The sequence below is a fragment of the Cydia strobilella genome, chromosome 2, assembly GCF_947568885.1.
Source record: "Cydia strobilella chromosome 2, ilCydStro3.1, whole genome shotgun sequence".
In the NCBI taxonomy this organism is placed as follows: Eukaryota; Metazoa; Arthropoda; class Insecta; order Lepidoptera; family Tortricidae; genus Cydia; species Cydia strobilella.
In genome coordinates, this window is record NC_086042.1 from 10,727,189 (window position 1) to 10,734,688 (window position 7,500).

General features: G+C 37.9%; 1 long non-coding RNA gene across 1 annotated transcript in view; it reads left to right on the forward strand.

Annotated features, from left to right (window-relative positions):
- The window catches only part of LOC134751878 (uncharacterized), a 203,201-nt gene extending 199,427 nt beyond the window's left edge, over positions 1–3,774 (forward strand). Inside the window, exon 2 of the long non-coding RNA XR_010128715.1 lies at positions 3,546–3,774. This is a non-coding gene — a long non-coding RNA (uncharacterized LOC134751878). The remainder of the gene's footprint in view (positions 1–3,545) is intronic.
- Positions 3,775–7,500: the final 3,726 nt, after the last annotated feature.

Genomic DNA, 7,500 nt, shown 5'->3' on the forward strand with positions numbered 1-7,500 from the left:
CGGAACGGCCCCGCCAAGTTCGCAGGGGGTAGGGAGAGTGGCGCATCGAAATACCATCACTCCTCTTCCCCTGCGATCCCACCTCGGCCGCCGAGGATAGGGAGAACGGCTTACCGCAATACCGACACTCCTCTTCCTCGACGGTCCACCTTCGGCGCATCACAAGCGGGCTTAACCAGCCCACTTGGAGCGTCCTCCTCGGGCCAGCCCGCGCCTCAAACAGGCCGGCCCTGGTTGCCTCTTCGCTTCACCGTGGGTGACCAAGCCACGCGGTTACTAAGCCCCTCCACCACGACAAGGTGAGCAACCCGCGGGGGGTGAGTACTAGGCACCTACACCAACTTAAAACAGGCGGAATTTCTGAATGGGATATAGGTAGGTATATAAATATATTAAGTAACTGTTTTTAATTATTCTGACTTTTGTTACTTTCGTCCGTATAAAAAGCCCCGCTTAATAATAAAATAACAATTAAGATTAATCATTCTGATGGTGTTATTTTTTTTATTCCTAAGTACTTATATATATTTTTAACTACAACAAATAATTAAAAGTAATTTCTTTAATCAAAGTTTTATTCGTGTTTTAACTTATAATATTTACCTAATCATTTTAAAGTTACTAAGTACATACAATAAACTATCTAGACTAGGTACTTACCTGTCAACTTATTATATTTTTGACAACCCTGATCACTTGTCCCTATTCGTACCTAAGTCGTCCCTATTCACCCCGGATCTAGTTTGAATAAAAATGCCCTGTTTTTTCAAAAAAGGACATTAAAACGAAATTATTATTAAATATTTTATTATAAATTGATTCTCAGAATAAGACAAAAGTTTATAAACCTTTACATTTGTGTCCATCAAAGAAAAAATCGTTTAAAATCTCTCTCAAAGTTCAAAATCGTCCCTATTCACCCCATTTGACGGTATTTAGGATTTAGGTACATAAATTACGATTTACCTTATGTAAATTGTAACACTGATTTAGCTGTGAAAGTCGATGTTTTAATTATTTTTATTAGTTTTCCCAGAATTAGTGACAATTATGTATCACATACCTATATTCATTTCAGCCAAAAAGAAAAAAAACACGCATTTAAAGGTTAAAAGACGCCGGTTTTCTAGAACGTTTTTAACCCAAATAGCTCACTATTTATTTTTTAAATAGGTACGTGGTTTTTGACTAAAAATGTTTTAAATTCGAATACTTTGTAATAACCACCACTGGAGGGCTTCGTCACTTTTTCTTTAATATATGACATCTATTACAGTTTTTTACTTTGTAATAAGTTTAACAGTGCGTTCAGATGGACCTTTATTAAAATTTACTCTCACATTCGTCACTGATTTCATGTAAGTACTCATAGTTGCAGTATATCTATAGCATGTGAATTTACTTATGTAAAATGACATTCGGAGAAAAAAAACAAATAACCTTTAATTGTGATATAAATAATAAATATCAAAGGAATAAACATTTTCTTTCCTTTAGTACAATACGATAGGATATGATAGGTGTATTTTAAGTTATTAAGATAAAACGTTATTAGACCCGCGCGATGGCCATATTTTCCGTCGCAAGTTCGCGCTGCCCGCTTTATTTTTTGTTACCTTCTAATTTCCTGACTTTTACCCCCGTCTCAAGCTTTTTATGAACGATTACGAGTACCTATTATTGTTGTCGCGAATATCGCAACTATCGCAAACGAAGTGATAGTTGCCAACGTCATGGGGTAGATGGCGCTGGTAGTCACGTTTGCGTTAATTAACCCGTCTAGGTTATTGTGATTTTTTACGTACAGACAAGAGGGTAGACGCCCGAACGACAGTAGGTTGTGCGGGAACAAATCGACGAGGAGAGTGATATGGACTTTTTTTGGATCAATTCAAGGAACTGTTATGGTGTTATTAGAATAATGAAGTATTTCTTGTAGATTGTGACCAAGGTAGGTATATCAGTAATCAGAGATTTCAGAGTTAACAGTGATCAGAGGGCTAATATGAACTGAAGGTAACCTTAGTGCGAGGAATTGGGGTCGCTATAAGGGGAGGTTGGAGGCGACTACTAAGCTCAAGAAACCAGATGGATAATCATGTGAATCTCTTGTTATATGTAAGTAATAAAGTAGGACACCAGCAATGAGTTATCGTCATCTCACTAACGTCGAGGCCTCGTATGTTAGGTATGTAGTATGTTTACATATATCGCTTTCCAGGATCAGTAAAGGCATCAGCTCATTCAGGTTAATAAGTATGGTGAGCTTGACGACAATTGTATTAAATATACGTTACATACCCGTTTAATATTAACATTGAAATTGCTACGAAAACAATACTTGCCGCATACATTTATCATTCTGATAATAACGCTCAATGAGGGAATTTGCGGCAACTCGATGGACGTCTCTTGACGAGGTGACCGCTTGACGGCTCGACGCTTGCATTGACCAAACAATTTTCGAAACAGGAAGTAAGCAACTGTAGGCCTTCTGTTAAAGCAGGGAGAACTTCGATGTGTGACGTGGGAAAGTTTGTGAGCTTATTTATATGAACGAATTACCAGCAGATATAAACGAACAATGTTGAAATACACACATATATTAATAATTACACATTTGACAGCAATACCTATTCGCTAAATTTATGTCCTTTGACCTTTATGAATAAGTTAGTGTTATGTGTTATTATGTTGGGAGAAGTCTAAAACTATGAGAGATAGCGAAATCTGTTCCTAGGAACCATGGCGTCAATTTTATGAATAAGTTAGTGTTATGTGTTATTATGTTTGGCAAGTTTTTATACTGTTGTTATAAACCAATGACAAGGATTCATAATAAGTAACGTACTTATATAGATACTTTACTTAGGAATAATGCATATTTACGTAAATTTTCAGTGATTTGTTGGTATAGTAATCTAACCCTTAGTGTAATGTTCTATCACAACCAAGCTTGACACTAAGTCACGTTACTTACGCCGTCATAAAAAGTAGATTGAGGCTGAAGCTCTTACCGAAGACTTAAGATACTCGTAGATGCAATTTGCTTCCAGCCACTAGAACACTTAGCTAATGCTCACTCTAATTTCAATAAGCTTAACGAAATTTCGGGTCTCTGATACCCTAAATTAATATACAATCCATTTTAATCAACATTTTCAGATGAATAAAAATCCACAATTGAATTACTTAATATGGTATTTAGGGTACCCTATAACATCATCTATTTGTATTTTAAAGACTTTTTAAGACTATGAATGAGGTGGCAGTGTGGGGCTTGTTTTGTGTCTTTTTAGGGTTCCGAAGCCAAATGGCAAAAAACGGAACCCTTAAGGATTCGTCATGTATTGTCTGTCTGTCTGTCCGTCCGTATGTCACAGCCACTTTTTTTCCGAAACTATAAGAGAACTTTACTGTTGAAACTTGGTAAGTAGATGTATTGTGATTATCACACAAAAATAGAAAAAAAAAAAAAATTTTGGGGGTTCCCCATACTTAGAAAAATTTTTTTTATTAAACCCACACGTGTGGGGTATCTATAGATAGGTCTTCAAAAATGATATTAAAGTTTCTAATATCATTTTTTTCTAAACTGAATAGTTTGCGCGAGAAACACTTCCAAATTGGTAAAATGTGTCCCCCCCCCCCCTTCTAAAATAAGAGAATGATAAAACTAAAAGAATATATGAATTGCCATGCAAACTTCCACCGAAAATTGGTTTGAACGAGATCTAGTAAGTAGTTTTTTTTAATACGTCATAAATCGTAAACCGCAATTTACCTTTCATTCAATCAACTCAAATAAAAAAAGTACGGAACCCTCGGTGCGCGAGTCCAACTCGCACTTGGCCGGTTTTTTTTCTCATTTGGCGTGTTGGTTGGCGTTCACGTCGTGTAGCATCGCATTGATATTGAAACTTCGGTCATAATAGCGTAAGCGCCGACCGACACAAGGTACCTTGGCCCGTGGAAAATCACATATAAAAATTAAACGTAGGTACCTTAATGTATGGCTATTTGACCTTAATGGATATAAATTGAAAACCTACCTATTATTGAAAATGATCGGTTGCTATTCTGAGAAACAATACGTCGTGAAGAACCCGGGCCATTGCAAATAGGCCTTTTTTCTAATTTGGCTTGGAAGGCCAGAATGCAACTGGTTTCGTAAAAAATTGTACTTGCGGCAATTCCGGGGATTAGATTGCTGATTCGACCTTGGGCTCCCTAAATTCAACAAGTCGTTTTATTTATTACCTAGGTAAAGTAGGTAGGGTGGCCGTAGTTTGTCAACTTTTAAGAAGCTACCTAACTTTATCCGTCTCACTGCCACACGCGCGTAAGAGGTTCTATCATCTGCCGCATAGATTTCACAGACTTAAATCTCTATATTATTATCTCAATTTAACAGCCCAGCTTTTGCAATGAGTAAGGGACCGCAAATAATAGTTAAAATTAAGAATACTAAGTTGTGTGCATATATTTAGTGAGGGTTAACAGGTTGAGATTAAATGTTTAAAGTTTGAATCATACAAAAAGGTAATCCGCCACATGCTTCGTCAAAACACAAACGTAATCCGCATAAGCCTCGTCCTGACCTTATTCTACATTAACACTAATACAAAACATAATTTCTGCAACAAGCTTCGTCAAAAACAACCATAAACTAAGTTTGAATTGACCTTCAGATTATTGAACTGTCACGGAAGTGTATTGTAATAATAAATTGATGCATGTGTGTATCGATGCGCAACGACGCCGGACAGACGTGTGACAGACCGACGCGTGGCAGGAGGATTTATGGCTACCATTTAGTGGATGTCACGTGGGTTGACTATAGAGTGATTTTTACCTTTTATAAACGATCGGAACATTTTACTTTTTGGTGGTAAGAAAAAACTAGCTTGATACTATTCAGAAAATATATCACATCTTACATGTTACGTTACATTACAAAGAAATAAATCACTAAATTTAAAAATAAAACTAAACGAAAATTAAGGACCTAAACGAAGAATAAGTAAAAAAGAAAATAGGTAGTATAAAACTAAACTTATCTATAAAACCCCAATCATCGGCCTGCAGCATGGACCCCATGATACTGGCGGCGTTATCCCTCCTCTGTACGGCCATGGCGATACGTTGAGACAGGTACGCGTTAGCCCTACAGTCTCCTGTCGTTTCGACCGGCCGCGCCTACAATGATCTCATAGATGCCTTCATGTCGGCTGACCAGGGACCCAAAGTCTCTATTGCGAGCGCTGCAAACTCATAGTCATTAACTAAGGCCAAGTATTTGCAGTGCTTGACAATCTGAGCCTGGTCAGCCGCAGCGCCCGCCTGAACGCGGGTCGCCCCAATGTGAGACTGTGCGAAGGTGTCGAAGCATATTGCGTCCCACACCAGGGCCCTTCCTAGTTTCCACGGCACTAACGTGACTCCGTCAGGGCGTTTGCCACTGTCTCTCGCCATGCCCACGGGTTCTAAAACTTCAGGTACAAGACGGTAGCAAGCGCGCGATGGACCAAATCATTGATAGTGCTGTGAAGGTATACATGGCAGGGGCTTCTGGAATAGCTTAGGAGGATATAACCAAACGGAGTAGCAATTAACAAGCGTTCCCCTCTGTCAAAAATAGTCGGCCAATGGTCATACACAATGTATGGACTGACGTTTATTTGACATGGCTATTTTTACGTTACGTATACATTTAACGTTCCTCTCCCCCGCAAAAATCGGCACTTTTTTGTACAGAAAATTACAGACGTGGCGTCTCCGTTTGGTTATATCCTCCTATTAGGGAAAAGCACAAGAGCGGCCATGGCTCTATTCAGAAATACATTATTTGTGTACCAATATTAAGATAATTATTTTTTCTTCTTCCAATCTAGACGTCGTGAGATCTATCCTCGGCTTGTGCTAATGAGATTCTTGTAACATAAACACGACATACCTATTAATGAAAATGATCGGTTGCTATTCTGAGAAACAATACGTCGTGAAGAACCCGGGCCATTGCAAATAGGCCTTTTTTTCTAATTTGGCTTGGAAGGCCAGAATGCAACTGGTTTCGTAAAAATTTGTGCTTGCGGCAATTCCGGGGATTAGATTGCTGATTCGACCTTGGGCTCCCTAAATGAATGAGCCTCAATAAAACGACATGATAAGGAAGACGATGATGATATCTGAATTGTATCATCAACGATAAAGTTATACTTAAAACGCCATATAGATAGCTGTGTGTATTTATTCGACTTAGCAACGAGCCACAGCAAACTAATAAACGCATTTCTCGGTTTGGTATTTAACGGTCTCAGCCTCTCTCTCTCAGGTTTTAATCAGTGGGTAATATAAACAACTCTCTTCTAGCGTAAACTTGCTGGATTAAGACCAGATAAGTAAATAAGCACACGCGTACGTTCCTTTTTTTAATGAAACCTAGCTTAACGGTCACTTGCTCCAGCTAACAAAAAGGTTTAGTACTTCTTTTATTATAAAACTTAGTAATGTAATGTGTTCAGGTGCAAAACACAAGGCCTGTTGATTCAGTGCTCGTTATTGTCTTCTCTGTTGTTTTGTTAGGTATTGTATTTAACAGGACTGACAGAACAACTCGGTTATTTAAATTATTTTACTCGGACATAATAATATATATTCTGCTAGATCACCATCTAGGACTATGTATTTGCAAGTAGGTACATTGTACCCCGGCTAGGCCTCTTTTGTTCTTAAATACTAATTAATAGCACAGCTAGAAATTAGTAATATTACGCGCGAATATCGAAAGTATACGTAGTTACCCTATATTGATGCATAATATAGTAGGTATGTACGGTCGTTCGAGTTTCCATCACGTGGAATAATTAAAAGTAAACAAACGGCCACGTCCACAGGCGATTCAAATAGTTACATTTATTTTTAATATTTTCCGGGATCTACATCAATTTTGTTTTATGAGAGTTGAAAAATTTAACACACCTGCGTACAAGTTTCAAAATATTATGACACTGTTTTTTTTGTTTATATTTGAAAATCTTGCACCACTTGTAAGTTTTATAATCATTTAATAAGTAGTTTTTGTTTGGTAGATTGTCAAAATTAAACCCGATGGTTATATGTACTTTCTTGCTAATGCAATAAAAGTTAAATAGATACGCGTACTCGTACTTGTTAAAAATGTTACTTTACCATAAACAACGCTGCCGATCGGGCTGGGGAAGTGGGGACCTGTACGTCGAAAGTTACAAAATCTATTGTGCAAACCTTCCATTTAGGATTAAACCTAAGTCTACTATTGTCTCAAAGTTAGATATTGTTTGTATTATGGGCTGTCCGTCGCTTAATTAAATGAGTATTCGACGCCCCAGCCAGTACAGTAGCGGGTAACAGCGCATTGTCACCACTTGCTGCCGACCACACTGTTATTAGATTTTACTGGTGCCGAAACTAACGCTAACTTAACAGGATGCTAGGCACTAATAGAGTGTTCTAGTGTAA